Consider the following 23,423-nt stretch of genomic DNA (forward strand, 5'->3'; position numbering starts at 1 on the left):
ACTAGGGTTAGTTAGCCCAATTTGCAAAATTATGTCATTAATAACTTACCCTCATGTTGTTTCAAACCCATAAGACATCAGAGGGTCATTTAGAATTTTTTGAAGCATCGAAAATACATTTTGGTCCAAAAATAGCAAAAACTAGACTTTATTCAGCATTGTCTTCTCTTCCGTGTCTGTTGTAAGACAGTTAAAAACAAAGCAGTTTGTGATATCCGGTTCACGAATGAATCATTCGATGTAACCGGATCTTTTTGAAACAGTCCACCAAATCGAATTGAATCGTTTTAAACAGTTCGCGTCTCCAATACGCAAATCCACAGATTAATTAAGCTGTTAACTTGTTTAATGTGTCTGACACTCCCTCTGAGTTAAAACAAACCAATATCCCGGAGTAATTCATTGACTCAAACAGTACACTGACTGAACTGATGTGAAGAGAGAACTGAAGATGAACACCGAGCCGAGCCAGATAATGATTCGTTCACGAGTCAAGAACCGTTTCTGTCAGACGCGTCCGATTCGTGAACCGAGGAGCTGATGATACTGCGCATGTGTGATTTAGCGTGAAGCAAACCGACACACAGAGCGTCTGAACTGAACTGATTCTTTTGGTGATTGATTCTGAACTGATTCTGTGTTAATGTTATGAGCCCAGGTGCAGTCAACGCCAATGACGCCATTGCATCGTGCGCAAAAGAATCGGTGAACTGTTTTCTTCAACTGGTTTATTGAATCGAACTGTCAGAAAGAACTAACGTTACTGGTCATCCGAAAACCGATGCAACCGGTTCTTAACTCGTGAACGAGTCATTATCTGGCTCGGCTCGGTGTTCATTTCTCTCTTCACAGCAGTTCAGTCAGCACGCGCAGTCTTCTTAATCGCTTGTTTCGCTCAATGATGTGCCAGCTTCATCAAATCTGCCATCTACAGTTCTGGCAGTGGTTTGTAATGGAATGATTCGTAACATTATTATAATTGTAACGAGTAACGATGCAGCACATAAAAAAAATATTGGAGTAAAAGTATTAAACTCAGCGAAAATATGTACCGAAGTAAAAGTGGAAGTAGGAGAAAAAAATAATACTCCAGTAAAGTACAGATACCGCCTTTTAGTACTTAAGTACAGTAGTGAAGTAGTTCTACTTCGTTACTATACATCTCTGTTCATAATAGACACACACTCTTATTCTCCTGTATTACAGGAAGCCCTTGATGAAGAGGAGGAGAATTTTTGGGAAACGAAAGGCATGAGATGTTATTATGGGAATTCCTCAAATAATGGATGAGAGTTTGCCAAGCATGCAGTATAATGTAACCATTACACACCCGCTAGTCTGTTCCCCTCACAGGCTGAGAGACGCCCTTAACACTGCCTGGAAAAATGTCATATTTAAACATCACTCTCTAAGGTTGCTTTGCTAAACCTGTATTCTTCTGCACTGGGGTTCCTTCTTATTTGCGTGTGCCTTCTCTTTTTTTTCTTGCGTTTACACTCAATTCATGACCTGGAGGTGTTTAATCAAGTTTTGTGCTGTTTGCCATATTGTAGTGATCTCAAGAAACCACCCACCTACCACCCGCTTCAAAACATTTGCATACAAACTCCATTTTCTGTTGCAGAGACTGCAGAACTTCATGTTAAAACATGTTCAATCCAGTCGTGAAGGTTTTTATCCAGATGGCTACACAGTGGCCTGGGGTAGACCTAAACTTTCCCAACTGTCCCGCTCACTTTGACGGTTCTATGGCCAGTCTTACATCACAAAGATGGAGCATCTGAGAGGCATGATTTTGTCTGGAATTACCCCCTGTACCCTTATATAGTGCACCATTAGAGGAAATGATCAAATGTGCTCATTCAATCTCATGAGGCGCTGCAATAATGAGTGTACAACTGATGCACGCTTAACTGCTTAATGTTTTCATTCTCAGTGAGCTATATTAATATAGTATGTATTAATTTTGCATTTTATCAATACATTTACACAGTTTTATGCAGCTCAGAGATTCCATGAATGCATTTACACTGCAGGTACAATTGCATCAATAATGTGGAGTTTAATGTTTTTAATGTGAAATACATTGAATATAAATATATAAAATGTTGGGGGGAAAATGTAATTAGACTTTAATAATTAGAAATTAAAACCACCAGTAGATGGCGGCAAATTACTGTCTTGATCGATTCACTTAATTGATTCATTCAAAGTGGCTGATTCATTTAGAAACAAAGCAAGTGACTGACTTCATAAACTGGTCACTGAATCATTGGCCCACCAGATTTATTTTAAAAATGTTGAATCAATTAGGAACAAAACTTTGTGCATCACTTTTACATCACTTAATATTAACTTAAATTTAGCCTATTCTTTTTTAGCCTATTTAGGCTGTTTATACCAGGCGCTGGACTGTCAGAACTGGGCTGTCTGACCAGACAGATGGCCACCCTAGGAGTAATGTGGGGAATAGTGAATGAGTGCATACAGTATGATTTTGGATAAAGCCATGATTTCTATTGTAGTGACTATTAAACTCTCCTCACCAAGCAATCCCATTGGTTCAAAATCCTGCTCCACATAACTATGAGCATCAAATATGTTATAATTGTCTGTTATTTTGTCACATCACACTGCTTTTTCACGTGCGGTGTTGACTGACAACTATGTTGCCTGGTTAGGATACATCTAAGGGGTTTTACAGCTCAGGTTCAGCGCTGCTTGTTCTAATGCAAACTGAGACTCTATTGGTAGGCAAATCACATCCAGTTATTTCACATCAGGTTCCTTCCTTGGTCATTTCCACTGTGCCATATACAGCATATAATAATGTTGTACAAATCTTGAGATCTGATTTAATAATCCTTCACTTCATCACACCGAGAAACACTCCCACTGAACACTGACTACAGATGAAAGTGATTCTCAGTGTAATACTTGTGTAAATATTCTCACTGATCCTAGAATCTCCCCCTCAAATCACTTGAAATACAGCGCCATCTGGCGTCTAAAAACAGCCCTGCATTATCATTCTCCTTGTTTGATCTTGCTCAGACAGTATGTGTATAGAAATAAACGCAGTCAGTTATCTATACATTATGATTCCTTTGAATTTAATAACCTCTATCTAATCTGACTGTATGGCGTTTCTGAATTCTGCAGAGACCTTATATACTATCAATTATGTATGAATGAGTTTTTTTATGTCAGCACAAAGCTAGTTTGGTCTTCTTTCAGGCTTGTCTCACAGAAGGGGGTCTGAAGGAGCGGCGGTCCCATACGTGCTTTGGAGGAGTCATCAGGGCTTTGAACGTTTGAAGATCTGCAGAAATAGACTCTCCCATCCCTCTCCCATGTTCTCGTCTCTTACTCGCTTCTCCCTTCTTTGCTGTTGTATCTATTCATCTGCCTTTGTATCTCTGCAGCTTTGATTCTTTTTCATAGACATGATGTTTTTTTCTGTCTGTGAGCTTATGTGAGGCTCAATTGCAGGGGTTAGACTGGAGGTGTTGTAAAGTGAAAACCTACGCATACAAAGTGTGTAGGTGCTTGATTCATTTGCTTGTCCTCTCTAACTGCGGATAGATAGACCGGAGCAAATTGTGCTTTTATGTATTTTTTTCATATTCTGTGTGAAGCTGACTACATGTACTGTATGGTTAACAGTAAATAGCAAAGTCACAAAGCTCTGTTTGTTTGAACCATCTCATCAAATGCCAAACATTTCTGTAAATGCTGTGGTCAGAAAGAGCATGTTAAGAATGACGCAGCGTCTGCACATGAAGGAATATTCCAGAGTTTGATATATAAATCAAACTAAAGCTGAATAATAATAAAAAATTGTAGTATGCTTCTAGTTGTATTTGACAGTCGTGCAGTGATTGAGACTCACCTGGGTGCATGAAAGAAAATAAGATTTTTTTTTTTTGTTACATTATATAAATTTGAGTTAAGTCCATACTGGAAAAAAAAGGATTTACTTTGGAAAAATTTTCACTTTAGATTGCTGTTCAATTAAGCAAATAATTGCAAATAAATTACATTAAATTAAATTTAATATGTATATTATTTACAAATATAAAATTTACAGTGTAGGTAAATGACGTTAATGTATTTTAGGACGCTCAACCTCCCTTTGCTTCCCTCGATATTTTAGCATTAGTTTTGAAATAGCTTTTTATTTTTATATTTTAATTTTAGTTAAACTTTTAGTACTTTTTATGTGCTTTTGAATTTTTTTTTTTAGCAATTGTAGCACTTAAGCTTAATTGTACCTTTTAAGTTGGTTGCCATAGCAATAAATAAATACATAGTTTCATATAAGCTTTTCAAGTTTAGTTTTTTTTTTCATCTAATATTAATATTTTTAGCTTTAATTCAATTAATGAAAATTATATTACCGTATTTTCTGGACTATAAGTCGCACTTTTGTTTCATAGTTTGGCTGGTCCTGCGACTTATAGTCAGGTGCGACTTATTTATCAAAATTAATTTGACATGGACCGAGAGAAATGAACCAAAAGAGAAAACATTACCGTCTCCAGCCGCAAGAGGGCGCTCTACGCTGCTCAGTGCTCCTGTAGTCTACACTGAAGACATAGAGCGCCCTCTCGTGGCTGGAGACGGTAATGTTTTCTCTTGGTTCTTGGTTCTAAATAAATGCGACTTATAGTCCAGTGCGATTTATATATGTTTTTTTCCCTCATCATGACATATTTTTGGACTGATGCGACCTATACTTATAGTTAACAATAACAACACTGGCCTCTTCTAATACACCCAACCCCCCCAACACACACATTTTATTTTTGCTCTGTTTTTTTCTATATTGACATATTTACAGCTGTCATGTTCCGATTTCTCACATATCCGTTACTAATAATTCTGTTGTGGAAAATAGCTTTTGTTTTCAGATGATGGTAAACAAAACCTTTATAGAAAAATGACCAGAGTGCCTAACGAAAAAACACACATGTTGACTTGATGGGATGACTTTGTCAGTCAGATTGTGAGAGAAAAGCTTCTCCTGTGACGCCCTCAGCACTGAGTGAGAGAGAGACAGACAGACAATGAGAGAAGTTCAAATGAATGAGGTCAGCCTGGGGTACGACACGGTAACCTGAGAGAAGTACCTGCCCCTCACACTATCCATTACTGCTGCATTTGTCCCAGCTGAGCACAGCAGGAGAAACACAGGAAGCACAAAACTATCTCTCCATCAGTTCCTCACAATGACCCAAAGACGGCCCTGAATGAACCTGTCACGGATTGAGTTTTACTACTTTGAGTGTGACCAGGAGCTTTGAGTGGCTTTTTAGGCAGTTGTAAATGAGTGTGTGTGTGTGTGTGTGTGTGTGTAAGAGATATCCACTTCCCTTCTTCTTCCTGTACCTCTCCAGTAGTTTCACACAAAGGGAACGTATTGAATGGTGATTGTAGGTTGAGTGACAGGCTTTGTGATTGTTAATGACACGACTGCTCTTGTCATGATTTATTTGTGACTATATCTACAGCTGAGGTATCACTGTTCAACTGCCCTGGCAAAATTCTCAGCATTTTATGAGCAGCACTGCATGTTGAGTCCATTAACCAACTGTATAATTATTAATCAAAACACAGTGATTGTTTGAAAGTGAACTAGATTTGTCTATTTTGTGGTAAAGTAGCATGATAGAGCAAATCTTATGATATATGGTATGCAGTGAACAAGAAAGAATGAGCAATACACCAATTACGTTTTAATTTTTATCATAGATTTATGCTTTAATATAAATCATAATCTTAAATCTATTCTACTTTTCATTGGTCAAGATTTAATTCATATTTCTGAAAGAAGTAATAGTATCTTACATGTATGTTGCATTTATTTGTTCAAATATAACAGTAAACCAGTAATATTGTGAAATCTAATTGCAATTTAAAAGAATTGTTTGTTATTTTAAGGTTTTAAAAATTGTGATTTATTCTTGCCATGGCAAAGGTAGACTTGAATGGTAGTGAAAGTGTAAACATTTCATCTGTGATATTAAATCTCAAAAATGAATCTAAATATAAATCCTGATCTTGACATTTAGAGAAAATGTTAACTGTCAAATTGCACCTTGCTTTCTGTGAGGGTGTTTTTTATGTTTCTAATATGATAATGGCATCTTTTATTAAAACTTTAATGGCTCTTTAAATGAATTTATTTATTTGTTTTTCATTTTTTTCTTTATTATAATATTAATTGTAGTGAAAAGCCATTAAGCATTTTCTATTTGGGGCATTTAAATGTGGCAAAATTTAGCAGGTTTTCTTTTCCTTTTTTTTGCTATCTGACAAAATATTTTTTTTGTAGTACCTTTTCTTTTACATTCAGCATCTCATAATATGTTTTCTAAAGAGCTGTAAGGCACATTATTAAATATTATTACAGTGTATAATCCAAAGCCATGTTCCATTAATATTATACCGAGACATCCGTCCTCCAGTATGAGTCACTGGTTTTCTGTGCTTGTTTCATGTATAAATATTGCTTTTTCCCTGGCTGAATAAGCTAGTCCTGTCTCATTATGTTAAATGGTGGAATGAATAGACTGTAATATTGCTGTGGAAACAGGGAGCATCCCTCAGCACCGAGACTGTGTGAAGTCATTTCTCATCATTACAAACGCAGCCACACTCTGCACGACTGCTTGCAATTTGTGGGATATATATATATATATATATATGTGTATGTGTGTGTGTGTGTGTGTGTGTGTGTGTGTATTTGTGAAGTGGATTCTCATTGGATGGCTCCAGCTCTCTGGCATTAGCTGAGATGAACTCATTGCTGCTTCTCTATTGATTGGTGAAATAATAGAGCTGCTGTAGTAATGATGTCATCACCTGCCTCTCAGCGCTGACCTTGAATGAAGCAAGCGACTGAGCATGCTCACAATGCTGCTCTCTCTGTGTGTGTGTGTGTGTGCACTGGATTCTGTAGGTTGAAAGAAGGAAGGCTTTCAACCTGCTGTCCTCTAATACAAGCACACACACACACACACACACACACACCTGCTGCTGAATTCCTTTGAGGCACTCCATCTTGTTTCCTCTCTGTCCGGTGAGAAAAGAGAGATGGTGTATGCCATGCCATTTCCATCTGTAGAAGAAAAGCAACATGATTACTTTGTGTGCAAAGCATATGGTGCACCTTATGACAGCGGTATGAGGCATTGATGCATCATGTTTGAATGTGCATGGCTTGATTTGACATGAAAATGGCTTTATATGATCTAATAGGTCTGATTAGGTCTGTTCCCTTCATTTCAGAATGAAATGTTTATAGAAATAATTTATCCTCTGTCATCATTTATTCTCCCTCATGGTATTTTAAACCCATTTGAATTGAAGTTTTTTTAGTGGAACAGAGGAATTTTCAAACTTCAAAAAGATGCAAAACATTAATCAGAAATGTAGTCTGTTTATTTTATAAGTTGAAAAACTCATCTCTTTCGAAACAACTTGGCTTCATCGTAAAAAAAAAAAAAACTTTCTCTTTATTTTTTTCTTCTTTTTCTAGCTTGTACTTATTTGAAAAATGTCTAAAATTTGGTATTACAAGCACTTCCTGTGTATGTTTGCCTCTTTAAGAAGAACTGCTTTATGTATCCCCCAATTGTAAGACAATTTGGATAAAAGCGTCTGCGAAATGACTAAATGTAAATGTATAAGTGAATAAGAAGTTAAATTGAGTTAAATCGGTTTAAAAATTTGCATTACTTGCATCAGTTTTATAAGTCATACAATCTTTCCAATCTGCTCATACTGTGAGTCATATGTTGTGACTCAGTTATATTTGAGTCAAAACTTTATTAAAACTCAAGTTTTTACATTGTTTATTTAATATGGTCAGTATTTCACCAGAATGTGAAATATGACATTTTCTCAATACACCCACTATTGGTAGCTGTGGAAAAAGCTCGGGGTCAAGGTCAACTTTATTATCCCTGAAAGAGAGTTTGTTTCACAGCCAGCAGTAAACCATATGCAAACAACAAACAAAAGCAATAACTTCCATTAACAATATACAAACAAACTATTTGTAATAAAAAAAAAAAAAAAAAAAAAAAAAAAAAACAATGGCAGCTGATATAAAATATTTTTTAAATCTATTGGTCCTACATAAAGGCAAATAATATCTGCGAGTAGAAAGAAGCAATTTAAAAACATTCTGCAGGGGATGGCTGGGATCATTCATAATGAACTCTTCAAAGTCCTAGCCTTATACAAGAATTTCAAATCACTTAAAGTGGTGCCAACAATCTTACCACACACTTTAACAATACTCTGCAATCTGTTTCTGTGTTTAACATTTAGTGATCCATACCAACACACAAATGAGAAAGTAATGACAGATTCAATAGATTCAATACAACAGGAGTGAAACATCTTCATGAAAGTACAGTCCACTTTATAACTGCAAAGCTTCAACAACATGATCATTAATGACCACAAGAGAGATGACTCTAGGATTCTTCCTTAAATCTATAATCATCTCTTTAGTTTTAAGTACATAGAAAGGACAATTTACACCAATCGATAAAATCTGTCAGTACAGGACCATGATCAAGATCCTCACTATTTCAAAGGGAAAGTGAATTCTGTTCCCTGCTCACACAGATGTGGCTCAGACAGATCTGTCAGTTTGTAGGAAGGTAAGGAGGGATTTTAAAGCCCTCTGCATAGAGTCCGTTCACCCCTTAACTTTCCTTGATCCTCTTGATGTGTCATCCCCCATTATCCTCTCTGTTCCTCACTCTCCCTCTCTTCCTATGTTCTGTCTCTTTCTCTGCCAACCGAGCTCCTCTACAAGGATGGTATTGGCAAACTGCTTGTCTATTATCTGCTCATGGGAACCTTACACACTGCACTGTGTTGTGTAACACACATACACTACTCTAAAATTTACTTTGTGGAGCAGACTTGCACGAGATTGCAAACTTGTTTTAGGAACCGTAAACAGATAGCGGCAACAGTTCGTGTTCGTGTGTGCTTTGCCTGAGTATGTTGCATTGCTGGCAATATTAGATATCTAAGATTTGTCTGAATTAATCATTCTCCTTCAGTCTGATTTGAAATTTCCCATGTGACGATAAGGGGATATGATCAGGGCTTTAGAGACTGAGGGCGATGCAGCATTATAATAAGAGCTGAACTTTTATATGATGAATTCTGAAGTTCATTTTGCACTTCTCTCAACTGTAGATATAAATAACTACATTTTCTGGAGAGCAAAATTCACAGACACATTGCTAGGGTGTTGTAGGTGGTAGTTTTTAAGGTGTTCTGATCTGTTAAATCATGGTGATGTGGTTGTTAGGGTGTCCTGAATGGCTGCCAGGGTGATGCTGTGCAGTTGCTGAGGTGCTCTGATGGGTTTATTCATTTGGTTGATAGGATGTTTGGTGTTCTTACTTGGATGCGGCTAAGTGGTTGCTATCATATACCGGTAGAGACAATTAACCGATAGAAATAGAAGATTTTGAAGATTTTGATCATGATTTAACTTGTTTCGCTATATGCTAGTGCTGTCAGAGAGGCTAGTTATTTTTGCAGCTTTATAGGCCTTGAACAGTTAAATACACACGTGTATGTGCCAAAATGCCCTTCTTTGCACGCATCCTTGCAATCAGAGTAATTTAGGTCTTAAGTGAAAGCAAACAGCTGAAAAAGAAAACATGTAACAGTGTATTGGATCTGGGCAGCTCTTAAAGTGACAGCAGTCTAATATTCCTGCTGTCTGTCATTCATGTTAATCAAACAACAAAAGAGAAAATCTCTCACTGCTCTTGACTAAATCACTCTTGCAACTTTAATAAAAAGTAATATAGATTTGATTTACACATTGAAAAATATGCTGTTTTTATACATTTGATTACTTTTTAATGTAGCATTTCTTATTTATTTGTTTATTTGTATATTCTTATGAATTTCTATAGTATCAAAAATGTTGATGTCATAAAGACTTTATTTAAAGCTAAAATAACTATTTTGTGATATATATCGTTACTGTTCAAATTACACATATCATGAAGATTTTGGTCATATCGCCCGTTCCTAGTGGAAAAGGTGAAAATCTGATTACTTTTCTTCAACAAATTCAACAGATTCTGACAATGATCTGGTGAGTAATATCCGAGACCACAACTTCATTTAATTTCTGCTGGTGAAAAAAAATGGAATTGAAAAAATTAGTTTCCACTTAGTGTCACTTCCTATATCTATATCTTGTCTCTTTTTTCAGGTTTGGATATAAATGTTTATAGACCCAGATGCACTTTGAGCCTCTCAGTAGTGTATGAAACATTGTTGGTCTAAGGTGCTAAGATATTTCACAGAGATTTGAAATTACTTCTGTAGAAAAATTATAAGACAATTCTCATTCCAATATGTCTGGCCATCTGTCAGGCAGTATCTCACCTCTGTATAAAGTATGTCATTTCTTAGAAATATGGTACAATCCACAATGGTACTGTAGAAATGACTTGTTCAACCAAGTCAAATAAGTCAATGTTTGGCTGGAGCTGCAACATACATAATCTTGTTCTTAAAAGCATTTTTCTCATTCTACCCATGTCACCTTAAACACTAACCTCCTGGCAGTCTTGTTTACCCAACACTAACTCCTTGAGCTAGAGCTGATAGTAACTTTGAGGAAAGTGTCATTCAGGGAAATGCTTAAATGATGCTAGCAGTGTAAGCTGTGTCTCATAATGTTAGAATATAATTACCCCATTGCTGTTTATGACTTGTGGCTACAGCCACAAACATGTGACACATGAAAGGGGAAAAAGGCATTAAAGTGACAGTAATAGCATTTGAAGGTGTCTTTTTTGCATACTAAAACAGCTGAATAGATCTGATATAACCATGCAGCCACAGGTTCGCACGACAGAGCCTATTTACACTAAGTGAAGATAGCATATTTTCTTAGCAATAGATGCTATTTACACTAAGTGCAAATAGCTAGATTCCTTTTATAATACGGTGTATGTTAAATCAGAAGTATATTCTGCTAGTTACTTATTGCAAATAGTAGCAATTATCTGCATCTCAGTATTGTAATACATTATAAAACAATATGCAATAATAACTAATTGTTTTATTACAAATAAATATATTGATTTAATTCAAAGTATTAAATGGATGCCACGTAATTGGGACAAAGGCCCTAGACCTGCCCTTACCCTACCTAATATTTTATTTTCAACTTTTTGATTATTTTCTGATTATTATTATTATTATTTGTAAAAAAATTCTGATGTGCTTTGAAATTTGAAAAGGAAGAAAAAAAATTAGCAATAAAGCAGATTCAAACCGAGGGTCAATCGCGAGGGTCAAAAGAAATATGACACACACTTTATTATCTACTTCACTGAATCTGACGACTGATGACTGTCTTTAGTAATGTTGACTGGACCCAATTACACATGTGTGGGTGAAGCTGGTGTCTCTGCCAACAAGGCTACCTATTTGCACTTGTAAATTGTGTAAATAGACACGTGACATTTGAAATTATTATAGTAACCTGCTGGGAGTCAGTCATTTTTTCAATACGTTTATTATTTAGGGACAGCATTGTAAAAGCAAACTGTTGTTGTAACATGCATGTTACCACGCTGCTGTAGGCTATTAATGTGTGAAAATATGAATTTACCAACAACAATCACCATCTTCTTCATCCTAATTTGAAAGGCTTTGATAATGTGTCTGGGAAAATAAAAGACGTTACGAAAGAGTCCCGAAAATACACTAAAAATATGTGCACATTTTTTGATAATTTTAATTGTGTGGAGGGCACATTTTATTAATAGTTCCTATTGCACGCCAGTGGCAAACTGTGCACAGTGAACTATACATTACAGTACATTGCTGCATACTATATACTGAACATAGTATGTTTGAGTAGTTTAGTTAATTTATGAAGCGCATTTAAAAACAACAGATGTTGAAACCATTATGCTGTACAGAAAATAAACAACAACATCAAAGCTAAATAAACGACTGTATACAAAACACAATGAAATGGACAAATCATAAAATTTCTTTTAGGAAGAATTAAAACACAAAGAATAGAAATAGGTCTTCCAAGAGAATTTGAAAACAGAAGTAGAAGGAGCGGATAAAATATAGAGAGGAAGACTATTCCAGAACCTAGGAGCAGCCACCGAGAAATCTTAACAACTTTAGCTTTAAAACAAGAACAAGGAGCTGAGAGAGAAATTCACTAGATGATCGAAGGGGAGCAATATTTGGAGAGAGAAGATCACAAATTAACTGTGGTGCAAGCCCATGCAAAGCCTTAAAAACAAAAAGCATACAGTAATTGTAAAAACAATACGGAACTTAACCGGTAACCAGTGAAGAGAGGTGAGCACAGGTGTTGCAAAAAGAAGAGGACCCAAAATGGAACCCTGTGGAACACCATAAGAGATTTGAGTATTATTATAGTGTGGTGTTCTGAACATGCCAAACATTTTTCTTTTTAAATTAACGCACACTGATGAATCATCTACAGTAAGACCACATGCATGTATTTGCATGTAGATGCATGTATTTCAGAGCTTCTCAAGCACAAAGGAATCTAGAAGACAGTGCAAAGTGGCATGTTTTGATACCAGAGGATGGTCTACATATAATGTTGTGTTGACTGTCTATAACACTTATGTCTTGGTTTTCTCCGCTGTGGCATTTAGGATTCTCACTCATTCTCTCCCTCGTTCACATGTTCACACATCCCACTATCTGTCCTCGGTCTCAGACTCCTGTAGCACTAATGGCTGATGTCACAAGTTTTACTGCACCCACCCGCTGCAACCATCTGTCTGGTCTCTCTCTCTCTCTCTCTCTCTCTCTCTCTCTCTCACTCGGTCTATCTCTCTCATCAATGATGTTTTATCAGCACGTCTGCCAAAATACAATGTTGCCAAAGCAGTACAGAGAATAATTAATCTGCAGAACTGGACGATATGGCAGAAGTGTATACTTCAGTAATCACTGCAAAGAAAGCACGAAAGTACATTGACATATAACCATGACCTCTTGCTCATTACCATCACAACTTAAAAACCATAAAACTTGCTGCTTTGGTGCAACTAGGAGATGAGTGAAAATGGATATGGACAATCAACTTATGGTGTAGAGAAAGAATGAAATTTGAAAATGCATATGTCTTATATAGAAAATAATTATATTTTTTTCCTATTTTTTATTTATGATAAATTTTAGATTTCTTCTTCTTGTCATCATTGTTATTATTTTTGTTATTTTGTGCCATTTAAGTGTAGAGAGATTTAATTTTGAAATCTGTATATCTGATAAAATATATTATAAATGATATATTAAATACATTATATACAGTATAAACAGATATATTAATCTAATTTATTCCAATTTATTTATAATTAAATATATTTTATTTAAAGGAATGTAATATATTTTTTATAACTTTACATTTAAATTAACAAAGGTTAGATTTATTTAGAGAAAGATTTAATTTTGAAATTCATATATATTATAAAATATATTTTATACATTTAATAATAATGTGGCGAGAAAGTGTAGAGGAAAATTTTATTTTGAAATCTATATATCTGATCAAATTTACCATAAATTATCTTCTAATACAATATATATGAACAAATATATAAATCAATATTTTTGTAATTCTTTAGAGTTTTTATTTTTATTTTTAATGAATAATTTTTTAAAGTCTTCATTTTGAAATGCATGTTTTTTATAAAATCTGAATGTGTTATGTATTAATAAACTATATTTAAATAAATATATTATTTAGATTTTTGATAAATATTTTTTATTTGTTAAATATTAATACATATTTTTATTTATTTTAAAATTTTACATTAAATAATTCATTTTACATTAAGTAGTAGTCGTATGTGGTAAGAATATATTTTTTAAAATGCATACGTCTGCTAAAAGTAATTTCGTTCAGCATTCAGGTTTAAATGGCCATATACAGTAGATGATCTCAGTCCATCTTTAAAAAAACAAACAAGACCCCTACTTCCTTTTCCATTCATTAGATCACAATCCAGCACTATTTTGATGTTTGTGATTGCTAAAAAAGGCTGAAGTGAACCTGAAATCAGCATTTTTATACAGGGTTTCCAGTTCTGAAAGATTAGTTGACTAGTCAACTTTTACAAATATTTTTGCACATCCCTAGATGCAACACAAATGCTACAGTACATAAGCAGAGGGCATGTCACTCGGAAATAGATTGCTGCCATCTAATCCTCTGAAGGCAACAGTTTATTTCTCACGTAATGCCCCAGAGATAAATGATACACGGCTTCCTTGCTGCAATCTGCAATCTGTACTGCAGAGTCCTACTCCTGAATACTGATCTAAGGTCTGTGCTTCTGGGAGTTGAGGGATGTGATGTCATTCCCGCTTTATGCCTCATGGAATACCGCAGGTGGTTACTGAAAGAAACCAAACAAAGTCTAGCAGCAGCTACTGTGCATCCTGCGCGCTCGTGAGCTCAACGCTGATCTGAGAGCAGCTCTAATAAAGACCATCTTTATTTAAAGAGCACACTCACTGTACACCCACACCTCCGCCTTTGTGTTGTCTTGTTACTCGGTTTCCATAGCGGTCTGTTCTGTGTTGTGAGCGTCTGAAGGGAGTGGAGCTGCAAGATGACAGAGTTGCAGTAGTATGAGTGTGACTACTAGAGTAAATGCACCTGAAGGCATCTGTATGTGGATCATGTTCGCTCAGCGCTTAGCTCACAGGCTCGGGACAGGATGGGAATTCAAGGGTAGGAAGGTGTCCTGTTTGTGACTGCACAGGCTGCTGGCTCTGGGTTATTGAGTAATATATGTGTGTGTGTGTGTCCACAGGCTGTGCTGGAGGCCTGCAAGTCGCCTTGGGATTGTAACGACTTCAATGGGCCACAACACTTGCTGAAACACTGGAGGCGACTGAATGAGGTATGACAGCAGGACTTGCACACACACACAGACACACACACAGATACACGTATGCCTTTTGATAGCAGTGACCTTTAATTCTACATTTTACTACTCATGTCGAGGCATTATCTGGAGCGCAATTGTAAAAATAACTCTTGCTTAAGCTGTGTCCTACTCACCCGTCAAATCAGGCCCTGATTGGTGGAGCAATAACACAGGTCTGCCTAGCAACAGGGCTGTTTACCAAACAACACAGCTGAAAGCTACGCTCTCACGTAAAACACCTCCAGGAAAAAGCTAGCTAGCTCAAGCCGCTTGGGACAACACTGCTTTAATGATTCATGCTTGAAGCACGGTCGGTTGCAGGCGTACTGTACCATGCAGGTTTACTGTAGCATGCTCAGACTCTGTCGTGTGCACGTGTAGCGGGTTCGTAGAAGACGGTTAAGCATCTCATTAACAAGTAATACACGTGTTCTTGAGAGATATGTGTGTATGTGAACAGGCTCATGTTCTCGAGAGTGTATACAGTCTACTCTAGTTTAAGTGCATTACATTAAGTGTGTTTATTTGCATGAAATTCTTCTTTTTGTTGTTGTGGATTTTCTGATATTTTTGTGTTTTTTTTTTCTCTTGATTTGTGAATGAATTTCTAAAGTGCCCCCTACTGGTGTAACATAATTGTGGTGCAAACATTTATGCTCACAGGATTTGAAGTATCATTTTAAAATAGTAGTGCTGTTGTTTATATGTTTTACAAAAACTTTAAAAAGTTAAAACATACCAGTTCATGTTATATGCTTAGAATTTCTAAAAAGATGTACTAAATTAGTCCATTAATCGTTGACAAGACTGATGGTAGATACTGAAACTGACCCAAGTGCAATTACCTAAATGTACCAGCAACAGATGCAGTTATAATCTCAAACTGGCCAAATATGAGGCAATTAATTAGCCTAGCCAATATATCGTAGCATGACTGAAAAACTCATAAATGAGAGACAAATCATCACACAGGCAGCTCTAGCTTGTGGGCAGGCCTGTGAAAGTCTTAATATGAGCTCATTTTGAGCGTAATTAATAGAGACAAATCAAAATTAGTACTTCATGAGCTGAGGCTCTCTTTTCTGTCTGTTTTTCTCTCTGTCTCACTCACTCGGTTTGTCATCTCAGATCCCAAAGGCTCCTCTAACCACTCATGGGCATTTAGAGTAAAAGCTGTCCTCCTGTTAAAGGTCACTGGACTCTTAGTCAGCGTGGTGAAGGATAGCAATTCATCACACTCATGATGCTGCGCTTCCTTATGCGTTCTGAATGTCCTAATCGTTTGTTAAGTGTTCATATGGCAAAGGTGGGCTTTGGCGATGTGTTTTTCCTGTTGGTTAGTTCTCAAAACCCTCAAAAAAAAAAAAAAAAAAAGCCAAAATGACAAATTGAAGTCGTGAGTGCATTGGAAAGCATCAAATTCCATTTAGATAGTGTTTGTTATGTCATTATAAAAATATGGAGGATCTGCAAGATCAAAGCACAGTGTGCTTATGAAGATATTAAAGGGATAGTCGATGCTGTTATGATTTAGTGACCCTTTAGTGACTGTATTTCTTGTCTCTGGACAGCATTGACTTTCATTGTGAAATCATCATTTTTCAAAATCTCTTCTTTTATGTTCCACTGAAGAAAGTCAGTCATACAATTTAGGAATGATAAAAGAAGTTTCAGTAAAATGTCACTTTAAGCTAGACGGCTGTGTTCTTTATATCCATACACTCTTAAAAATAAAGGTTCCAAATGTGACCCTTGACCACAAAACCAGACATAAGTGTAGTTTTTATTTATTTATTTTTTTAGAAATTAAAATAAATTACAATTTTAAATTATTGCTAAATAAATAATCTTCCCATTGATGCATGGTTTGATAGAATAGGACAATATTTAGCTGAGATACATGTATATGAATATCTGGAATCTGAGTGTGCAAAACAAATCAAAATATTAAGAAAAATAGATAATTTTAAGCCAAACAATGTATTTTTGGCTATTGCTACAAATGTGTGACTTATGAATGGTTTTGTGGTCAAGGGTCACAAATGAGGTTCCATATGCCACAGAAGAGCAATTTTTGGTCTTCCAAAGATTCTTTCAGTGAACAGTTCTTAAAAACATAACAAAACAAAAAATAGTGTAAAGAACACTTCTATTTCATTATGAAGAACCCTTTGTCCATTGTACATGTTCCATATGTTAAAGATTCTTCATGGAACCATCACTGCCAACAAAGAACCTTTATGAAGAGTAAAATTCAAGTCATTTTTTGTCAGGAGTGTGTGTTGCGCACATGACTCTTTTGAAGTTTGGGTGCTGCAGAACCCAGTCTTGTGTTAGCCTAGTGTTTGTGTGTGTGTGTGTGTGTGAGACTTTGGTGAGTGTGCGAGGACAGCAGTGCTATTCTTGGCGGTTGGGGGAAGTCTTGGCTCCCGGGCGCATGGGAAAAGTGTTCTTGGCAGGAGTAGCAGTGGCATTCCATTGTGCCTGAGTCCCTCTCCCCCTCAGCACTTAAAACCGTGTCCTTTCACACCGTGATCTCAGCGGAGTGCTTTCTAGAAAGAGGGAGAATAAATAAATTACTAGCATAAACACAGAAGCACCTTGGAATCCAACCGTCCACATAGATGCACCCGTTCACACCTGCTCGCACACGTTTCTCCTCTTCATTTCTAACATTCACTCACAGACTTATATCATACTTCCATTTTCCATCTTCGTCTTTTGAACCGTTTTGATTGGCAGCTTCAGAATAACACAAACCACATTCACTGGTGTCATAAACATGTCTCTCAGCACACTGGCCCTCATTCGCTGGAGCCGCTTGGAAGTCAAAGGTTCTGGAACACTGAAAGAAGGTCAGAGCAATAAACATTCAGTTCTCCGACATGCTGTGATGTTGCTCTCCCAGAAATTAATTTGAAACTTATTCGACCTTTGACCAAGGGGTGGGAATCAGCAGGGATCTGGCAACAAAATTAAGGAATATTGCATCCGACTGACTGACACAATATGACGGTATACACTTGTTTTATACCATAGCATATTCTTCTTGGTCTTAATAGGACCTGTTTTTGGCTTAAGGGTGTTGTCGTATTTTATTTCTGATATTAAATTAGGGATACATAATAGATCATCAATTACCTTATCAGTTGTGAGGTAATTTTACAATTAGATTTCATTGACTGTCATCTAACTTAAAGTAAATCGTAAATCTTTAAAAACACAAATTTATTGCAATGAATGTAAATACAAATAAACGTAATAAAAAAAAGACCACCTGTTTTCATAAGTTACGTTGTAATTTTGTAAGGCCTAAAGTCCCTTTAAAAGTTATTGTTTGTAGTTTTGAGTGTTGCTGTTTTATTTATTCATTTAATCAGTCTTTACCAGTTCAAGGAGCTGTACTATCTGAGGATATTATGAATATGACTGCTGAGTAAACTAACTTACTTAGCCTTACTTTAAACTTTGATTCTCAGCAATACACTAATTCTTGCTCTAATAATGCATTCATTCTCCATACACAAATATTGACAAGTTTACTCTTTATCCAAACAACCTCTTACATGGAATGGCTTTTGAGGACTTAGGAGCACAAGTGTTTGCTTTTGCTTTTCTAATCTCCGAAGTGGTATATTTAAGCTGTGTCTGAAACCAAACAGCTGTTTTCTTATTCTCAGGTGGCAGAGGTCTTATGTCTGACACGCACTGGGTCAAAAGGTCAGACTGTTACTGCTGAAGTTCTAGAGATCCATTGCAAACGGTGTGAATTTAGTACTTGTGTTCACAAATTGTTTAACATTCCATCACACTAGACATAAATACTGATGTTATCTTCAGACTTTTTAGTTACATGTTACCAGCCCGGATGATTTCTTACTGCAGCACGTTCTTGGAAACCAATTATATGTTATATTATACCTCCAAACAAGCTCCGGCAGGCCAGGGATTTGTTGGCGTGTGTGAAAGGCAACCCGCTGACCCTGTGCCGGTGTGCATGAGCTTCGAGGTCAGAGGTAGCGAGCTCAATGCCGAAGTATAAGTCATATCTAGTGTCGTTTTACATGAATTACATGATGAACACAAATGACTCTTTCAACATGCAGGTTGTTGGAGGTTATTTTTAAAATCTCGTCCTTTGAAAGCAGGGTCAAGGAGAAGGAGAGCCAAGCAATCAGCGTGAAGTAATATTCTGAGAAGTGTTGCTGCCATAAGCTTCTATTCCTCCTCGATCCTGATGTATTGAGTAGATGTGTTGACATTTTCTGGAGTCTTGTCCTCCTGATTACTCACAGTAATTAATCATCAATATCCTGCTTTGCAACCCACACAGAGCATGTTTAAGCAACAGCAAAGGTCAAAATACACCGTAAAATGACTTTGGTGGTGCTTACAGAAAACCATGAAATGGCATTTTATGAACTCTGAAAATAAAAGCTTGTGTTTATTTGCTCCACTCATATATAAAGTCAAAGCACTGTCAGGGGTTGTTTATCGCGGCCGCATTTATTTCTATAGTGTCTCATTTGCATCATGTATAGTGTGATTCTCATGTGGCGAGCTGGCCTGTCACACTCATTTCTCACCCTCTATTTATCATCTTGGCGTTATCTAAATGTTTAATATGTCTTAAATGAATGATCACAGCACTGCTTAAGAGAGCGCTAGCAGGATGGGAGAGATCTCACAGGGAGATAACAGCACAACATGCTGCCATTTAGACCTGACCAGTGATGTGTCTATTTTATTTTATTTTATTTTTATTATTATTTATTTTTTTATTAATCTAGGTTCATGTTATTTTTTTTAAACATGCTGTTGTTCAATTTTAATCTTTGTTCATGGTATATAATGTTAATTCATACAGTTTGAATCATTAGATTTAATTAGTAGGCTATATGTAGAAACAAACATTAATCAAGATTTAAAAACTGATGTAAAAGGATTGTTCATTGTAAAAATATTTTAAAAAATTTTAACTACTGTAAGTGACATTTAATTTAAAGAAAAATACCTTAAGCACTAGCAGAATGTTCCACAAATGTATATATATATTTGCTAAAATAATAACACCTTAATCTTTAATTGCCCTGGGTTTTATTTTCTTCCCAAATGCTAAATAGCATCAAACACCAACACAGCATTTTCCTGAAAGCCTGTTTGTCGCTATGCACTGAGAAATGTTCCTGAAACAGAAGTTCAGTCCGTACAATGACAAAAGGTCAAATCAGATTTACAGTAACCATTTAGTCATTTCAATGCTGTAGAATGTAGCTAATAATAGTCTATGAAATGATCACATACATTTTGACACAGTCAATGATTTTATTTACTAAAAGCAGAAAAATACAGATTAATAAATATATATATTTTAGTTATACATAAAAAAAATGACTCAAAAGTGTTGTTATAGCTTCATTTCGTTTCATTTGCCACTCGGTTTGATATGTTGTTATGTAATGCAGTGACATTCATACATTAGCATGGCATATCTTAGCTTTTCCAATACATTTTAGTGTCCCAGATCTGCTGCGTACAGGACATCGGCCAATCTGTGCTGTGTGGGCAGACGTGAGTATTGTTGTGGATCACAGAAGTGTCCTCAAAGCAACCCTTTAGTCTGTCTTAGTTTGGCTGGCACTGCTGAGCCACAGCAGAACTAAACAAGACCACACCAAACACAATTGCACACCGTCCCATTTTGCCTCAATTCAAAGAGCCTCCATCCTGAGTCCTGCAGGCCTGCTCTCTCAGGAACATAAAGACTCCTCGGCGCGGTTCACAGTGTGTGAATAGCTTTGAACAGGGCCTCATGCTGTGCTTTGGGGAATATTGTGTGTGTGTTTGTAGGAGGTCCACTTTTATGTTCCACCTTGTAGGTTTCGGTGTGATGCAGCTGTAAGTTTGTATGCAGGGGGCGGTCTTCACAGCAGTACAGTCGTGATAATGGGCTGGAGCTCTGAGGTTTGTGTTGCTGTACGGCTGCGTGTTACGTGCTTTAGATTTATGCTGGTCTTTTGTGCTAAAGGATGGTGGAAAGATGTCCACTGAAGCAGCCAGGAGTGTGTACATTTCCAGCCTATGGACACGTACCATTTTAAAATTGTTTTGTTAAATACTATTCATTATTATTGTTAAAAACTGTATGCTGTTTCCAACAGTCTGAGACCACTAGTCTGTATTTTTATTATTTAGTTGTTTTAGAATTTGCATTGCTAATTTCATGCTTTTAAACACATTTCACAATGTTAAATAAATATTTTATTTGATTCATTTCATAAATGAATAAAAGTTTATATGCTGCTTGTAATATTCCACTCATAAAACCTAACCTGTACCATTTTTAAAACGTTATTTTAAGTTTTCGAAAGATTCTAATTACTCTACAATTTTTCAGTTAAATTGTATTCAAAATATATATATATATATGTTTTATGATTTATTCCTAACTTTTTATGCTGCTCATAATTCCTAAAGAACTTATACACCTAATAATAACCTAGAATTTTGTTATGTTATTTTTTTTGCATTCAGAAAGTTATTTAAAAAGTACCATAGCTAACAATTTATCAATAAAAAAAGAAATAAATAATAATGAAAAATGTCAGGGTATAATTTTAATATATTATTATGTACTACTTTTTTATATAATATTTAATTATATTATATTATAATATTTAATTATATGTGTTGTTCTGCCTCTTATTTATCACAGAGTGTGTCTCTTCAGTCTCTATTTGTCAGTACGTCAATTTGTTCTGCGAGAGCATGTGTACACACTCCTGTGGGATTATCGAGTAATAGAGGGGCTTAGCAGTGCTTTGCCTCAGCGTAATCCCTCACACACACACTGATACACACTCCACATAGTGGTGGATTTAGGATGGCTTGTGAATGGAGGGAAGGCGAGAAAGACATGGCGAGCGGTAACAGCGGACAAGACAGAGAGCCACCGTCTGTTCGCGCTAAGGACAAACAAACACGTGAAATTGATTTCAGGTCGTAACCAGACTCCAGCACACTTCTGCAGTTATGTGCGTCTAATCTGCACTTTTTAACACAGTTAAAGCTTTGGCTGTGTGGAGCTGTCCCTGAGGAGAGACGAGAGCTATTCATTTCTATGAGTCTGATTTAGAGGTCATTCAGTTCTAGTTAATACACTCTCATTAATACAGTCATGATAGATGATTCATGTAATATAAAAACAAACATTTAGCAGCCTGTTGAAATTTTATAAAGGAGTGCTACTACATGTACGTTATTAGTCTACTATGTGGGTTTCTAAACCTCCCTTTATTTAAAGTTGACCTTGACCCTTGACATTTAATTATAAATAAAATATTTTTTAAATCTTTTTATTATTTTTATTATTTTATTTTTTATATTTGTTAGTGTATATATTTACAATATTTAAAAAATTAGAAAAAAATATTTAATTAAATATATATATATATATATATATATATATATATATATATATATATATATATATATATATATATATTATAAATTAATTTACAAAAATGTCTTTTTTTTTCTCACTTCCAACCAACATATAAAAAAATTGAGTTCAAATAATGGGTTTGGGTGAGGGTTAGTTTCTAATATTTAGATATGGATAAGGGTTTTTAGGGTTTACAGTTGTTAAGCTAGGCAATCATATGTGAGTATTTTTGTGGACCCCGGAGGCCTCCCTCACTCTCTTTTATAGTTATTCGCTCAGACTTGGCACTGAGAGAGAATGAACAGAGCCAGGACTGAGTTTCTGATCATCTACGGTTTCATCTTTTCTCTCTCTCTCTCTCTCTCTCTCTCTCTCTCTCTCTCTCTCTCTCTCTCTCTCTTTCCCCTGCCACATTATTACACACAGGAGAGAGCATTCAGGTACATAGAAAAAACTTAGACTTAGAATTTACTATACTTCTATTTACTATACTATATTTGTGCAGTGCCAGTGGTTGTCTTGTAGGCAAGCATCAGTACCTTGAATTTGATTATTAGCAGCTATTGGCAGCCAGTGCAAGCTGATGCACAGAGATTTTTAGAAATTCAAAAGGATCATACATACGTTTGTAACAAATCATGAATAAATAATCAAATTTCACATGAATATACTTTGTAAGCCATATTTAATATATATATAAACATTTAAATATTTTTTGTCAAAGTTATTTTGTTAAGTATAATGACGTTATGTACATTACATTAACTGTGGAGTTGGTACCATTTTTTTATGATTTGTAAACTTTTTGCTTACCAAGTCTGCATTCATTTAATTAAAAATACAGTAAAAATAATATTTGTTTTATATTTGAATATATTTTAAAATGTAATTTATTCCTGTGATGCAAAGCTGAATTTTCAGCACGGTAACTTCTTTTAGAAATCAGTTTAATATGCTGATATGCTTACTCA

The 23,423-nt window shown here is 35.7% G+C and overlaps 1 protein-coding gene across 1 annotated transcript in view; it reads left to right on the forward strand.

Annotated features, from left to right (window-relative positions):
* The window catches only part of LOC127978579 (ataxin-1), an 89,420-nt gene that overhangs the window by 43,862 nt on the left and 22,135 nt on the right, over positions 1-23,423 (forward strand). The window contains exon 3 of the mRNA XM_052583329.1: positions 14,892-14,981. The gene's annotated coding sequence lies outside the window, so the exon portion shown is untranslated. The remainder of the gene's footprint in view (positions 1-14,891; positions 14,982-23,423) is intronic.

This window comes from Carassius gibelio, chromosome B19 (assembly GCF_023724105.1).
Source record: "Carassius gibelio isolate Cgi1373 ecotype wild population from Czech Republic chromosome B19, carGib1.2-hapl.c, whole genome shotgun sequence".
In the NCBI taxonomy this organism is placed as follows: Eukaryota; Metazoa; Chordata; class Actinopteri; order Cypriniformes; family Cyprinidae; genus Carassius; species Carassius gibelio.